Source organism: Natator depressus, chromosome 19, assembly GCF_965152275.1.
Source record: "Natator depressus isolate rNatDep1 chromosome 19, rNatDep2.hap1, whole genome shotgun sequence".
NCBI lineage: Eukaryota > Metazoa > Chordata > Testudines > Cheloniidae > Natator > Natator depressus.
The window spans coordinates 17,167,927-17,183,947 of record NC_134252.1 but is presented as its reverse complement, the minus strand read 5'-3'; the positions used below and the strand labels follow the sequence as shown (position 1 = coordinate 17,183,947).

The following is a 16,021-nucleotide window of genomic DNA, read 5'->3' as shown; positions in this document are numbered from 1 at the left end:
CCTGTGGCAGACTCTGTCTAGCCTCACACCAACAGCAAAAAAGGACTGATAAGTGTTACCAGGTCCCTTCTCAGGGTTATAAGCAGTTTTATTTATTTATTTATTTATTAAGCAGTTTATACTACTTCCTGGTAGTCACGGCTGTGAATGAACATTCTCACCACAGCCATTTTCGTATCACTCCCAAAGAAAAAGGACCCAAAAAAGTTAGATTTATTTAGGAGAAGAATTTATTCCACCACAAGCCTGCAGATGCCTATTGACAACCATCACGCACGTCTTCTAAATATATCAGCTGGGATTCGGTGGGGAAATTTGTGGACGAGCTTCCATAGGATGCAAAGGATGAGTTCAAAGTCCTGGTGTCTGAACGGCACTTTGTAGCCAGATCTTCCCTTCAGGTTGCGTTGGATTCCACAGACTGCAGCTAGACTGATATCTACAGCTGTCACCATGAGGAGATCCTCTTGGCTTCAGAACTCTGGCACAGTTGTGGAGGTCGAACAGACCACTGTGGACTTGCCTTTCAAAGGCTGTAATTTGTTTTCACAATAAAACAGGTGAAGGCTTACATAGACTCAGACTCTGATGCGCCCCTTTGATCATTGGGGGTTCATACCCCAGCTCCATGAAGGAAGCAGTACAGGCTGCAGGAACAGTCACAGCAACATTTTTACCAGCTTAGAAGGAGTCATAAATCTCCAAGAAGGAGACCTACCCTATCTGCCTCTTATGGCTCTGCTAAGCAACAGCCTTCAGGCTCGAAGGAGCCCATTTGACTGCCCTTTTGAAAGCAGAGTACCAGCCACACATCTACTTTCCCTTTTCCCTCCCTTTGGAAACAAGTTGTGCCATTTTCTTGGTGTTGGGAGTTGATCACCTCGGATAAGTCCTCCTAAGCATAATGAGACTGGGTTACACAATCCAGTTCCGGTCTATCCCTTACCCCCGCACCCCTTCCATTCACTTGTGCACACTCTATCTTGCTGTGGAGTTTGGTTTGCTCTACATGCCAGTCTTGCAGCTGAGATAGTGGGGTTTGGAACAGCCTGTATTTCATGGTGGTTTAAAATGCACTCAGTTGATCGGGAAGTGGCAGGCAGTAGCTTGTATAGTTGGGGTAACTGGTAGATTTGCCTGAAAATGTTGAGAACCCTTCTGACCTCTGGTCATGAATGTGTGGCTTACATCCCATTCCTGGAATGTTCAGCCATGAAAGCATGGTGCATGCTGTCACCTTCCTTCCCAGAGGCAGAGACTGTTGCCCACACAGTGCTCTGAGCACAAGCTGGTAGGAATCTGACCTCTCTTTGAAGAAATGTTGAAGATTCCAGTCACCTGCGTAAGTAATCAAAATCTAGTGCTCTTCATATGTACTTGGAGCCCTCCATTCAGTTCCCTTGTGCATGCTGGTTCCTCTTGTCTCCCTGCACATGCTGTCTAGCTCTCTGGTTCCCTTCTGCACCTTTTAAAACCACTTTGCATAATATAGAATGAGATGCTATCTCTGTGCAGTTGCAACAAGAACATTCCTTTTATGAATTTATTAGGCTCCTGGGAGGCAACTGGGTTTGGTTACACAGGTGTCAGTGAGGTGCCAGACCCACTAGTGGTGCTGGCAGTTACAAATGAACAACTTTTTACTTGTGAAATGAACAGGTTTGATTTGCAGTCAACCAGAAAATAGAACTATGGAGCCTCACATGTCTTTTAGTTAGTCACTTTTCAAAGTAAAATGCACATTAATTGTAAGGGTCAAAATCTTCACCTTAATTAGCATGAAAAAAACAAACAAACCCCAAACTCAGCTTGTTGAATCCTGGTACCTGGCTAGAAAAATGCAAGCAGCATGAAGTCAGGTGCAGCAGATGACTACACAGGCTGCAGTGTAGACAGAGTTGTGGTAGGAAGAGCAGCAAGAAAGCTGGTAACTCTAAGAGTTTAAAAGTGAGCATGTTTCTAAGAAGTCAGGCATACTTTTAATGTGTTTTTCACTGTATACATCTGAGAGTCAGTCTGTTTCTTAAGTCACTGCCCAAACTCCTTGTCATTGTATCCCTTCCGTTATGAACAGTTGTATATACATGAAATGTTTAGTATTTACAACACAACCTTGCTTCCAATAGAAGGGGTGTCAGCCTATCTAACCTGTCTGTCAAATCCAGGGGTTCTCAAACATTTCCACGGTGTGTGCCACATTTTGATAGAGATTGTCACATGGACATGGGTGCTGGAACTCGGGGTGTGGGAGGGGCTGCTGCATCCCCTGGCTTGAAGTGGTTTCCATTATATACAGGATTTACAGTTTGGTTCAATGGCTCTCAGCCCCCCCACTGTATAAATTGTTCTAGCATCCCTGCACATGGACAATCACACTCCATTCAGGACAGCACAGCACCCCTTTGGCAACTACAGTAACGGCTTATAGGAAAGAGTAATATTAGAGAAGTGTTTACAGTACCACCAGCCTTAAACACTCAGAAATCATGAGGCAGGCCTCAAAAAAAATCGCAAGATTGGTTTAAATATTGGTAGAATTTTGAAAAAGGATAAATTTGTAGTGCTTTTCCTTTGTATTCTGATTTCTGAGCCCATAGGATGCACTTGGGTCACGCTTTCAAGCTTTTCCCACAACCATAAAGGCTAGACTTCTTTTTTTTTTTTTTTTTTTTTTTAAGGCGAGCCAAGATTTTCATGTATTCACGTCATTTCAGCAGCCAGAGCTTTCAGGAAAACACCAAATGTCATCATGAGACGTGTGGTAGAATCATGAGAGTTGGCAGCACTGTGGTTATATGTTTTTAGCCATCTTCAGTGTGGTATATGCCTTGCCTTTTTTGGGAACAAGGACCTACATTGTCTCCTTTTGCTCTTAATTTCAGCTCTGTCTCCCTGGTCCCCTGGAGCTTGTCTCTTCCTGGAAAAACAAACAAACAAATCTTGCAGGAAAAGGCCACGACACCTCAACATTAAAACAAACAGTAGCCAAAATAACCAAGCGTATTCACTGTAGAGTAGGAAGGCTTGGGCAGGAAGGCTCTCTGAGTGGGACTAAGTTCCCCCACAGATTGGCTCAGAACACACTCTTGAAGGATACATCAGACAGAACAGGTGAGCTGAGAAGCACGGCTGGAAAACTCCCCATGATTAAGTTGAAGATTTTAAACAATAAGTACTTAAAGCTAGGCTCCAAACACCACATTTAGGTTCCTTATTAAGTGATGTGAGTACTGTACACCCAAAAACTCCTATTGAAGTTGCTTGTGATTAACACTTTTGCAAATTAGGTCACTTCTTTAGGGGCCTGAACATGGACTGAATAGGCTAAAAGAAGCCCCACAATACTGCCCTGAGGTAGTTATTGTTTTTCCTGCTTTACAGATGGGGCAAATGATGCACAGAAAGCAAAGTGTCTTGCCCCGTCACTGCTGTTCTAACCACTAGCCCACACTTGGCTTCCAGGAGCTGTCTAGGTGATGAAATCGCCTTTTTGTGGCTTCTTGCTGAAGTCTGGAAGGGGAAGAAATGCATGAACCAGTGTACTGGTTGGGGGACTGGAGAGTGTTTTTGTTTAATAGCTTGATTATCTCATTTTCTTCTCTCTCACCACATTAGTTTCAGTGCCTGCAGTGACACACAGTGGTGATGAGTGTTTGCTGTGCCAAAGGGAGACAGAGGGCACTGAACTTTGTTGGAAATGGTGTCTGCCGAGTTCCCTCAGAGAAGCACTTTCACTGCCCTCCGGGCTGACAAGAACACTGGCGTTCACGGCTGTTCTTAAGATGGCCTTGGTTTCTATTCTCTATCCTTATGTCCCAGTGCAAGGGAATCTACAGTTCATTAATGTTTGGAACTGTTATGTGTCCAGTAATGTTCTACCCAAGATGTCATTAATTTACTACTTTGTTTTAACATGGTCTGTTCAGAACTGTGGGCTTCGTAAGCTGATTTGTGTTGTAAATACTGTATTTAAATCCTCTTTATTTTTTGTGACAGGGATTTTTTTTATCCCTGTGCAAGCAGTGATGAAATAAAAAGAAAGCTGTTTACTCTAACATATCTCTATTGCTCCTTTTTCATTTGTACTTTAAAGAACCTAATGGGAAACTTTGAAAAATGTCCTGCAAGGTACAATTCTGCAGATGTCATAGGATTGTTCCCCCTTCCTTCCTTGTTTATTTGTACAAGGCACATTTGCATGCAAAGAGGATAACTGTGTCCTTAAGAGTTCATCTGCTTCTGATTTTCCACCATTCTGTCTCCCAAGTGTATATCTCACTTGATGGGAGGCAGAATGGTCTAGTGGAGGCAGAAGTCCAGGCTTTCTTCCCAGCTCAGGTGCATGCATGCTGTTTGACCACAGGCAAGTCACTTAATGACCCTGGCTCTCAGTTTTCCCATGTGTAAAATGATTATGATGTTTACCCAGCTCATGTGAAACGGCCTACATAAGTTAAGTGCAAAGTATTATTAACAGGCCACTGTTAATGATATCCGATTTTCAACTAGTTCCTAATGCCACAATCAGAGGATGGTATCTTAGATCTGAGAAAATTGTGGGGGAAAACATCAAATTTCAGTGTTACTGTATTTGTTGGTTTGTTTAATCTGAACTTTCAGCACTCACACTTCATAAACACAAAAATGACTATGAATATCACCACTTTTAGGGGGGAAATATGGGGAGCCATATAATTCTGTAAAGCTCTCAAATACCATGGTCATGAGTGCGACATAAGTGCCTAGACCCAGACTCACTTACTAAAAGTGAATTTTAAACTTGGGTATTTGCCCCAAACAATTTTTGAATTGTATATCTGATTGTAAAATTCAACAGTTTTTGCTATGGTGGTTAGTTTATGTAAACTGTCTAGTTAAGAATCTGGAAAAATATTACAGGTCAGGCATTATCTGCAGAAGAAAGTAAATAATTTCAGATAATGGATTAATTAGAAAACGTTCTGATGTGTTTGGGAGTTAAAGTGATTTTAATTAAATATATAAATTATTAATTGTTAACTATTTGCCCAGCTCTGTTATGACTTCAGGTCGGGGGGACGAGGAACTGCGGCTGGAACAACTGGATCTCTTAATAAAGATTCCCATTTCCATACAGAAAAGCCCTGCCGATAATAAAGGAGGGGGCTGGAGGACCAGCTATACAGTGTGTTGGCGGTGGAAGCAGAAGTGTCTCCAAAGCAGCCTGCGCTTCGAAATGCTCTGACCCCTGCGCAGCTCTTGAAATGGAAGGGGAAGGTCTCCGGCCTCGCCTCGTAACCCCCTGGAAGAACGGCGAGCCACAGAGCCGCTCCTCCTCTTGCGGCAGCCGCTTGCTTCCGAGGAGAGCCTGGGAGCCAGGGAACCCCCCGCCTCTCCTTTGGCTGGAGGCTCCCTCCCTTTGGGTTAGTTTTCAAGGGCTCGTGCGATGGAAGGTTGCGCCGCCGCCGCCGCCGCGTCCCCCCGGGGCCAGCGGGTCCCGCGCCCCGGCCGGGCAGCAGAGGAGCGAGCCCAGCCTCTGGCCGCGGCGAGCCTGCGCTCTGCGGAGCCAGCCCTGTTGACATTTCCGGCTGCAAGTGCCCAGCCAATTGGCGAGAGCAGGCAGCGCGCTGGAGCAACGACACATGAAATATGATAATTTTCTGCTGAAGAGCCGTGGAAGGGGGAGGGAGGAAGAGAAAGTTGGAAGGGGGGGGAAGAGTACCGCTTGATTGCAATGGTTTGTCCGACAGGCTTTGCAGATCCAGGACTATACCGTTAACAGAAGCTTGGTGGGTGCTAAATGAGAGCGCCCCGGGGAGAGGCGTTTCTTCCCCAGCCGCCGAGGATGCTGCTCCGACTGCCCCTCAGGTGGGCTGGATGATGCATGTCAGCAGGGGAGAAGCGTGTAGCGGCTGGATGAATGCACGGGGCATGAGTGTCTGCAATGGATGGCAGCGATTGTTTCCCTAGAAGTACGCGGGGCGCATCAGCTCCGTTCACACGCTGAGATCCGGGGGCTGGGTTGGTTCTGGGGGTTTCTTTTTTGCTAAAAAGAACCAGGAAATGTGCTCCGGAGAGGTTTAGCTGGCGCTTCGTCGTCTTCCGTTAAAAACGAGGTATGGAAGCGAACCAGGGATGGGATGGTCCGAGCCAGTAAACTTGTGTATTAGTGGAGGGTTGGGTCTGTTCATTTATTGTTTTGTTTTGGTCAGAGTATTTTGGAAGAATGCTGTATTTCATGCCCGAAACGGCCCATTTAAAACTTTGAGCCCTCGTCCTTAGTTGTGATGGTAAGTACTTGACAGGGGCTGTTCTCTGCCTATACTTAACCCTGTCATAGCAAGTGGGAAGAGTAGCTGCTTCAGTAACTATTTCGTCCAAAGATTCAATAGCAGTAAAAATAATATCAGTAATGAGAGGCTGTATATTGAGAATTCAGTGTGTATTGTAACTAACCGCTGTTTAGTTTTGTTGTGACTATTCAGCAGCTGAATGGCAAGTTTATCAGTTTATTTTTTATTACCCAACGCAAAAATTACATTCTTAAAGTCTGTGATGATAACAACAACATTTATTCAGAAAGATCATTAGCCCAAACAATGGCTGTTCTCTCTTCTTGGGTTGTGTGGACAGGGTTTTTTGAGCACTGAGTGACAGCTCTCCTCAAGTGATAATTGGTGTACTGTATCTTTAAAAGGTTAAAACCCTTTTCAAAAAGGCCTAGTCTCATAGTGGAAAAAGACAAGAGAGGCTTTGGCTGGCTTTGGATCCAGAAAACAGCTGCTGATTAGATTCTGCATCTTCAGGCTGAATTTATTACAGATTTTTCAGCAGCAGGGATTCTAGGAGGACGCTTCCGTTTGGGTTTCTTGACCATGGTTTATTTTTATTCAGAGGAATAACAGAGGAAGGATTTGTTCCGGCTGGAGCATGCTCACAACCTGCAGGATCTCCCATTATTAAACTGCCTAGTTTGGGGCTTTAATATACATGTTTTATCATTGCCATTGTTATTATTTGGCACAGTCAATCTACTAATCTTATTTTTATTTTAAAAGGAAGCTGATCTCATAATGAGCTTTTCCCTTCCTTGCTTGAAACAGGTGCTAATGAAAGAACACAAATAGCATTGGTTGATCAGAACACTTCATAAAGAAGGGCACAATCACCAAGCCAAACAAGTACAGAATCTGCCTGCCGTCAGACAGCGAAGGTAGGCACTGGGGTTTTGCATTCTGCGTGTGTCTGCGTATGCGTGTGGGGTGGTGTAGTGTTTTTGACTATTGCTGCAGTTGGAGAACAGCACAGCGAGATTCCATTTTGCCTGCGTTTTCCTTACGAAAGGTGTCAGGTTGCTGTTGAGACAGCCGGTTGGGCTGTGCTGCTGTGTGCTGTGTCTGTGAGTCTGTGTGTTCCCTGGGTGGGCTGAGCTCACTGCTCTGCATGGCGTGATGGGTGAGGGCTGTGAGCCTGAAGTAACCTTAGCTGTGTCAATCAGCATACATCGAGAGTGTAACCCTATCTGTGCCACGCTGAGACATCCACACTGCTGTTTGTTCTTTTTTAATTAGCTTTGGCTGTCGCCTGAATTCATCGTCGATTGACAGCAACTTCATTTTCTCCCAGTGTAGCCATATTTTGCTCGTGGAACAGAGGAGGCCAATGTGGGTAGAAGTAAAATGCCTTGTCGGCCGGGTAAGAATAAGATTGACATGCTGCTGTTTGGGGCATTTACCCCTAGCAGAGGTCCTGACCATTGCATTCAGGAAAAATGAGCATGTTGCTCTCTGGGAAGCCTCATCCTGCTAGAACCAGTGTTGTGCCACCTCTCACGGCTATGCTGAGTTGGTATGAAAAGGCCCCGTTCTGTTGTCATGTCTGGTATTCGTACTCTGTCTCTGGTGAATACCCAGAGCTACTCATTGATGTGCCATCTGATGTAAAAAAAGGGAGATTTGACCCATCCCTCGTTTTCACAGGCAAATCCCTGACCATAACTGAATTTGAATGTCCTCTCTCCTACACAAAGCCTGGTCACCGGCAGTTCTCCTTATACCCTGCCAGATAATATTTGGATCCAGTCAGTGTTAGGATTTTCTTATCTTCATAGGTTTGCCCTTTTCTATGAGCCTTCTTAGATTTTGGCGGGCTATTCTGACATTGTTCTGCAGATGCTGTACAGCAACCTCATGCAGTACCTGGCTGCGTGTCTGGTTCATGCACTCAGTTTTCGGCTGTGTTTCACAGAACTGCAAGACTGGAATTGCAGCAGCGACTGCAGAGGGCTCTTTTGGGGCCAGATTCTGCCCTCATCTTATGTATGATCTCCTGTTGACTTCAGTGCCATGAACCTCTGAGGGCAAAAGTTAGCTCTTAGCCTGGGAATCTGGGGCTAGATCTTGATGTCTTTAGGGAGTTTTGTGAACAGTCGGGATTTTGTTCTGTGTGATAGAGAATAGCTGCCTATTGTAGAAATGGCCATTCATTTTGAACCAGGTATTCAGGAAATGGTCTGCAAGAAGTTTGCCATTGATTAATTGTAAAAGCCAAGAGCGTTCAGCGCATGACACATGGTGTTTCATAGGAACACCCTAGTGAGTCCCCTAAAAACAGAATTGTTGTGGATATATCTCCCCCAACTAATTACTTTAATTAGGAATTCATAGACATGGGTGAATAATGTGCATGCAGTATGATTAAAACAAATTGTTGGCTCAGTGACTGTGTTGATCTGAGACTATTCCTACAAGCCCAGTTTCTTCCTCTGAGTCATTTACCACGTGTCTGAACTGTCATTAAGTACTCTTCCGCCAGTCCTTTACCTGTGCAGCTGCTGACTCTTTGGCTAGTCGGCCCCTGGAGATTCCGAGGATTGCTTCTGCAATGTGTGTGTGCATTGTGCGCACGCATGTGTGTGCACCTCTCTCTCCCTCTCCCGTCCCTCCCCTTCCTGTCCTTTCCTGAAATGGCAACTCTATCCTAATGTGAACTTGTCACCATCCAAGTCCATACTTCGTGGAGAAAATGTAACCTGTATTTTAACAACTCTGGCATACCCCCATAGCAGACCAATAAACCTCAGATCACTTAGTTATGGGGCATTGTTTCTGCAGAGATAAGAGTCTGTCTCTGGTTTTACTCTAGGAGCACGACCGTCAGTGAACCGAAGCTGTAGCACTGCTATTTAATAGATTCTTTTCAAGATTTTGTTTCCACTTAAGGGGGCAGGAATCCTCTTGGCTGGAAGCAAACGAAGTGGGTTTATTTATTTATTTTGTTGTAGCCAGCTTGTTTGCACAGCTTGTCATGTGAAGCGCTACCATGTGAGAGACCCTGTTCATTTCCAGTCTTCGGGCTTCAGTAAATTCAGACTAGCAGGGGTTGGCAGGATGGTTGAGATATAGTATTTGGATGAGAAACCTCCAAAGAAAACTCTAGGAGCTGCAGGAAAGTGGTCTTGGTGACTCACTAGGAGATGCTCTTCCTACTGAGTCACTTTAGAACCATTGTTCCATCATGGTGTCAGGGGGTGACGTGCTGCTGACAGGATATTAACATCAAGGGCCTCATCTCTCTGTGGTCATTAAAGATTCCATGGTTTTTTTTTTTTCAAGAATAGGGAAACCTGAGTGTTCTGGCCAAATTCCAGTTGGGGTAACTTCATTGTTCCTCCCAAAATTCCCCCTGTAGTTTCATTTGGATGTAATTAACTTTACTTCCTGTTGTGAATGGTTATGTAGGATTGCTGTGTGCTTCTAAATAGCTATCTTATTCCACCCCAGAGGTGTCTGCATTCACATGGTATATGCAGTAACTCTTGTACAATACTGTATATAGTTTCTAAAGTACTTCAGGATTTTGTGGGAATTTATGGCCCTCCATAAATGAGATTATTGTTATTCTCCAACTCCTGGGGATGGAAAGGGGAAGATAGGAGTAGAGTTAATCATTCTGAACACCTTTAGAAGCTGGGTCACAGAGTAGCACCACAATCTCATAGGAGACTACTGGTCCTTTTGGTTGTCGTGTTTGTAAAACAGCTATTGATGTAGATGTGTACACCCACACACTAAGAGATAAGTGTATAGAATAGCGTTTTACAAGATGTTGAAAATTCTGAAATGTGACTTGGACCAGCCTGATAGTCTAAACTGATAACTTGGAAAGCAGAGACCGTTCTGGGCAGATGGTCATTACTGGGTATGGAAATCAAGGCCTTTGAAAAGAGATACCTGAGCCCCCTTGAATGCCTCCGAATACACCACACTGGGCTAATGTGGTGTATGGTAATTTTTGTACTTAGCCATAGTTAAGACAAGTGGTTCTCAAATATCCTGATACCTTTTTTGATTTTTGGAAAGAAGTATGGCTGTCCTGTTAAATAAATTTTATGTAAATGTAAGAAATTTTCTAAGGAAAATCCAGACACTTTGTGGATGTGGCAAACATGGTGAATCCAGTTTGAAAAGCTCTGGTTTAGAGAGTGCTTTGCCTTCTCCTCATCCTGTATTTCATTTGCTTAGTTCAGGTTTTTGCACCTAGATTTCAGTTGGTTCAGTAATTACCATGAGTCTTAGCTCTCTTCATTCATGATGTGAAGCTGGTGAGGAATGGAACAGGGTGTGACGAAGTGGGAATTTTCTTAATGTTTTGTCTGAGTACTCTGTGTGGGCCTCAGTTTCCCCTGTGTGTTGGTGGTGTGACAAGGGTGTGTGATTTTGCAGAGACCCCTAGAGGGCAGGTGCGACTGCTGTCTAGCTCCCTGGGCCCAGACAATGGCCAAACATTCCGCATCCTGGCACGTGATGCCGGAACCCCTCCTCTGCAAGAGCCAGCCAGAGGAGTTGGAGAACTACGAGAGAGTTGGAGGCCAGGTGACCGGTTTGTCCAAGAAACAGACAAAGGACAGAGGAGTGGCAACTGGGCGTGACTGAGGGGGGGCGGCTGGAAGCTGGTCAGTCTCTTGGTTTGGGACTTGGGGGCGGGGGGGAGGGGCACATCCCAGGGCTCTGGGTCTCCCCAAGATGGACTTTGCTGTAACTTCCTGCTTTCTGAGCTAACGAGATCTGTTCTACATTGCGTTCCAGACAACAAATAAACCCTTCTGTTCTACAGTGCTGACTAAGAGTCATTGCTGACTGTGGAAGTTGGGGTGCATGGCCCCTTTGGGGGCACATAAGACTTTGCCAGGTGTCCTGTTCAGGTGGACTTACTGTGGGGAGCTCACGGCGTGAAACAGGGTGCTGAATGCTCCGAGGTCAGACCCAGGAGGTGCTGAAACCAAGGATGCTTGCCCTAGTGAGAGTGTGCCCTCAGGGGTGTCACACTACAAGAGGGTCCTGTCTGAACTTCATGCAGAGCAGTTCCAGAGCATGGAGTCTGCTCTTCCGTGACACAGGGTCAGGACAATAGTAATACAACACTGACCCAAACTGTCATTTGTAAGTGAACCAGCTGGGAGCAAGTCACTTTCCTCTGTATAGTGGAAATGAAAACAAGTCTATGCTGATTTGAGGCTAAAAACATCTGGCTGGCTCAACACAACAACTGAGCACCTACAGCTGGTATGACTGAGAAGCATGTGTGTCACCCATTAGCATGGATGTCCCAAGGACTGGACAGGGACTCTCTTATTCTTCAGTGTTTGCCTAGCACAATGGGGCCCTGGTCTGTGACTGTGGCTCCTAGGTGCTACGGTAATACAAATAATCAGAAAGGAATCTTAGGCCCTAATGTATTCATGTCTTTGGTGGCCTAGTCAGTGTTGCCTCTAGTTTGTTGGTAGCAAAGTGAGATTCAGACAAAGGTCAATGTGCTGCTTAACCATGTTTAAAGATTACTAATCGTACTCCCATGGAGATGTCAGAATTGATAGGCCCCAACATCTTCACTTGAATTTTTGAAAGACTCAAAACATCTGTGCTGAGGGTAGAGAGGTACCAACTGCTTAACCCATGTATTGGCTCCCCTTTGGGCTCATTGTGTAACTGCTGGGGGAGGAAGAGGTGATATGGATTTTTGTTAACATTTAGGACTCTCTCTTCTTACTCTGTGGAAAACGAGGCAGATGGGGAAATGACTTGGCCAAGATCTCAGTACGAGTTGCTGGCAGAGTTGAGAACAGAAATGAGGAGTTCCAACTGCTGTAGACTCCAGGCTTTCTATTTATTTATTTATTTCATGACCGAGCATTCACCGGTCACTAGCAGCCATAAAAAAAATACTTGGAGGAATGTGTGTTATTTTATAAATAATCCTTATGGTTACATACATAAGAGAAAACCTGGCTCATGACTGAATCATTCTGTTGTTCACATCTTAAGTAATTTATATTACTGAGAGCTGGAATAATGTTCACCAATCAGATTGCTTAACTCTTGGGCTCCCAAATATTTTCATGGCATGGACCAATATTTAGTAGATAGATTGTCTCTTGGATACTTCCACTCCCATTTATGATCTCATAACATCTGTGTGGAAACTATGGCAACTGCTTATATGGAAGAGAGGTATTTCGGAAGTAGTTAATGTATCTGTTAAAGATGTTTAGCAAGTGGAAACAAAAAGGAAGAGCAAGCACCCCATGATCCACCAGGAAGGACCCCCTGATTTACTGGTGCTTCACAGACCACAGGTTGGGGACCACCAGTCTAAGCAAATGCGTGATTCTTGATTTCACAGTGAGGTCCATGAAAAATAATAGTCATCCCTAAATTAATCAAACCTGCTCCACCCATAATAACATAGATATAATCTCAGACAAAAGCCTTCCGCATTTATTTATATTAACAAACAAAAAATGTCTTTACCTTCTTAACAGGTTACAAGTTACCCGTAGAGTTGAAACATATGCTATGTATGCCAAGGAATGTTACTGTTAAAAGAATCCTCTTTTATAGGTCTGGAAATAGTTTAGGGAAGGTTGATAAATAGTCAAATGTCCTCACAGTTCAGACAATCTCTTAAAAAATGTTCATGTATAAAATATCACAGTGAGTGTTCCAGAGACAACATTAACTCTGCAGACACATCCCTTCACTGCCTCAACCAATGGATCCGAAACCCTCCTACCTCTCCCACCCTGGCTCACACACCTGTGCAATATGGGTTACAAATCCCCGCCTATGGCTCAACCACAGGCCATTTTTCAAGTCACTTACTCATTATGGTCACACTTCAGGGTTTCAGTCAGCCACCTGCAGGGGTCAGGAAGGGATTCCCCCCCCACACCCTTCCAGCAGTGTGTTCTAGGTTTTTTGTTTCCATCCTGCTTCCTCTCATGTATCAGGGCTGTCCATGGCGGGAGATGGGACGTTGGTTGAGGTGGGCAGGGGCTCTGAGGTAGCACTGAGCATTCTATCTCTCTTGGCTGGTTGGTTCTTGCTCACATGCTCAGAGTCTAACTTGTCGCCATTTGATTGGTTGAGGAGGAATTTCCCCCCAGGTCAGGTTAGCAGGGACCTTGGGCTCTTTTTTTGTTTTGTTTTGTTTTTTTGGCCTTCCTCTGCAATGTCATGTGCCAGGATTGTCTGGGTATATCTCCCTTAATCATTTCCCTGTCATTGCAGGGGCCTCAGCCCTGTTGCACCTCAGTCCCTCCTCTTCTCTGCCTGTGACACATAATGGTCTAGTCTCCTGTCAGCTGTGATACTTTGGTCTCATTTGGGTTGTTGGGTTCAGTGTGCAGGTGCTGAGTGGTGTTGGTGGCCTGTGATATACAGGAGGTCAGACTAGATGGTCTGCTGGTGCCTTCTGGCCTTAGTGAGTCAATAGACATCAATTCCTCACTTCTCAGTCTGTATACAGATTCGCCCGCTTCCTGACTTCTCACAATGGTAAAAAGGCCACATGTATCTTACTGTAGGGGGAACATTAGTAACCACTATGGTTCAGGTTGCAGGTGTGTTTCCATTCTATTCCCCTATATTCATTTGCTTATAACTTCCTGAAATTTTCAGTCTGTCTTTTTCCAGTCTTGGTGTACACCTGAAAGTGAATGTTATGGGGAAGTTTGTGCAAAAATGGTTCAGGTTGCTATTCAGTGGCTCCATAATCAGGTGAATTTTAATGGCCTGCAACCCCAAAACAGCTTAAACAGTTTTCTTACTGTATTTTTTTAAAAAAACATGTTGATTTCAGTCTGCCAAGCATCTGTTGCTAGAGATAAATAAACAATATGATTGCTAAGCAAACCACATTCCTACAGAGCAGGGACAGCTCCAAAAGGCACTACCACCTTAATTGTAATTAATCACAGTTTTAGTCAAATATATTATAATCTGTTACAACATAATTTCTTTATATTACTTATGGGAATAATGAGCCTGATACCTGGCCAGATGGTGTCAGGTGAAGGGAGGAAGTGCTTTGTGCTCAAGGCAAATTTGGAGGAAGGCCATTAGAGTGGCTTCGTATTCTGATGTCTCTGATGGAGGTATGTCCTAATCCCACCAAGAGACAGAGTGGAGGTTTTATATGAGAAATTTAACAGTTGGATCAATGAGGCTGTCTCATTGGACAGATTGGAGAGTCATAAACTTCGGAATAGCTTTGACAGTGATGAAAAGGATGTGTTAATCTATGAAAGCAGACTGCTTCCTGGAGATCGCACATTGCCTACAGGGTGCATAGATATATGGCCAGCAGAGTTGGGAGTCCCAGGTTTGTGGAAGATGTGTCAAGAATGAATTAAAAGTGTAGCCCTGTCACTATATGTAGGCAAACCCGCACAACTATGTAATATGATTATTGGGTTTTATTTTTCCGCGATGAGTCCAATGCGAAACCTATCAACACCCCTGAATTTTGGGGATGGTTAGATTCGGATCTTGATGTCTGTGGCACAGGCCCAACTGTCTTTTTGTTAGGTACCCCAAAATCGTAAGGATTGAGTTTTCCAAAGCACCTAAGTGACTTTGGAGCTGAAGTCCCATTGAAAGTCATCTGTGCTCTCCAAACCCATTAACTACTAGTCACAGTTTTGGAAGGACTATTACGTTAGCTGGACTGGAATTACATATGTTTTCCAGTAGATTCATTGCATTACATGTAATAATACATAGAATAACGTCGTCTTTCAGTGATTACCACAATTTATCATCCCTGGAGAAAATACTGAGATACACTCTGCAGATGCTGGTATTCTGATTATTTCAACAGCCCCCGGGGCTTACAGACAGGGAAAACACATTGCCCCAGCCCTGGGGAGCTTACACTCCTACGTAGGAATATGATTATTGTATTACTGTTATTATCGTTTGGAAAACAAAAATGTAGTCTGAAAAGGTGGAAGGATTATGGTATTGTGCTTACCAGTCTGGGACAGATCTGGATTCATTCCTGGCTGCCACTGACAATCTGATTGACCTTGGGAAGTTACTTAATTTCTGCATCAGTTTTCTGTAAATAAAAGGGCATAATAATACATTTTTTGTCCCACCCCTCATCTGTCTTGTGCAGTTAGATTGTTAGCTTTAGAGGGTAGGAATTGTCTGTCACTATATATGTTTGCAGTGTCTAGCACAGTAAGGCCCTGGTTTTGATTGGGGCATCTCGGCACTACATAATACAAATACTAGATGATAATAATGGAAGGTATGTGCCGTTTAGAAAATTATACAGAGGCAATTAGCTTTCACTTATTGGACTTTCAGTCTGTAGGGAAGAAAAATGTTTGGAACCGTTTGGTAGCTGGAGGGAAGTGCACTTTTGAACTTTATCATACAGCTGATGGCTTTGGCTCACAGACTTTTGCAACAGTTCCAATATCTGGCATTATTAAATGGTTCAGAAGTGGTAGTGCGTTTAGTTGTAAGGGTGTGTGTGTTGTTTTTAACCAGTACATGAAGTATGTGGAGTTGTAAGAACTTGTGTATGCCTGATTGTTTAAGTGTCCATTCCAGTGGAGGTGTCGCTGGCTGATTCGAGTCACCATTTATTTCACCCCTCATTCACAGAATTTGCATTTCTGTGTTCTGATTTGTAACAGCCCATGGCAACTGGCACTGATCAATGTTCCTTCAGGTTGACCAGTATTGCAAAT

The 16,021-nt window shown here is 44.2% G+C and overlaps 1 protein-coding gene and 1 long non-coding RNA gene across 7 annotated transcripts in view; both read left to right on the top strand.

Moving 5' to 3' along the window:
- LOC141974711 (uncharacterized) overlaps positions 1-3,719 on the top strand; it is a 72,863-nt gene extending 69,144 nt beyond the window's left edge. The window contains exon 3 of the long non-coding RNA XR_012635798.1: positions 3,616-3,719. This is a non-coding gene — a long non-coding RNA (uncharacterized LOC141974711). The remainder of the gene's footprint in view (positions 1-3,615) is intronic.
- A 1,993-nt stretch (positions 3,720-5,712) lies between these two features.
- Positions 5,713-16,021, top strand: part of HIVEP3 (HIVEP zinc finger 3) — a 399,183-nt gene continuing 388,874 nt past the window's right edge. For 4 of the 6 annotated variants that reach the window (XM_074934663.1, XM_074934664.1, XM_074934667.1 and 1 more), the window contains exons 1-2: positions 5,713-6,095; positions 7,083-7,192. The gene's annotated coding sequence lies outside the window, so the exon portion shown is untranslated. Of the gene's footprint in view, positions 6,096-6,730; positions 7,193-16,021 lie in introns of those variants that run through there. The other 2 variants (XM_074934666.1, XM_074934665.1) reach the window with 2 other exon arrangements.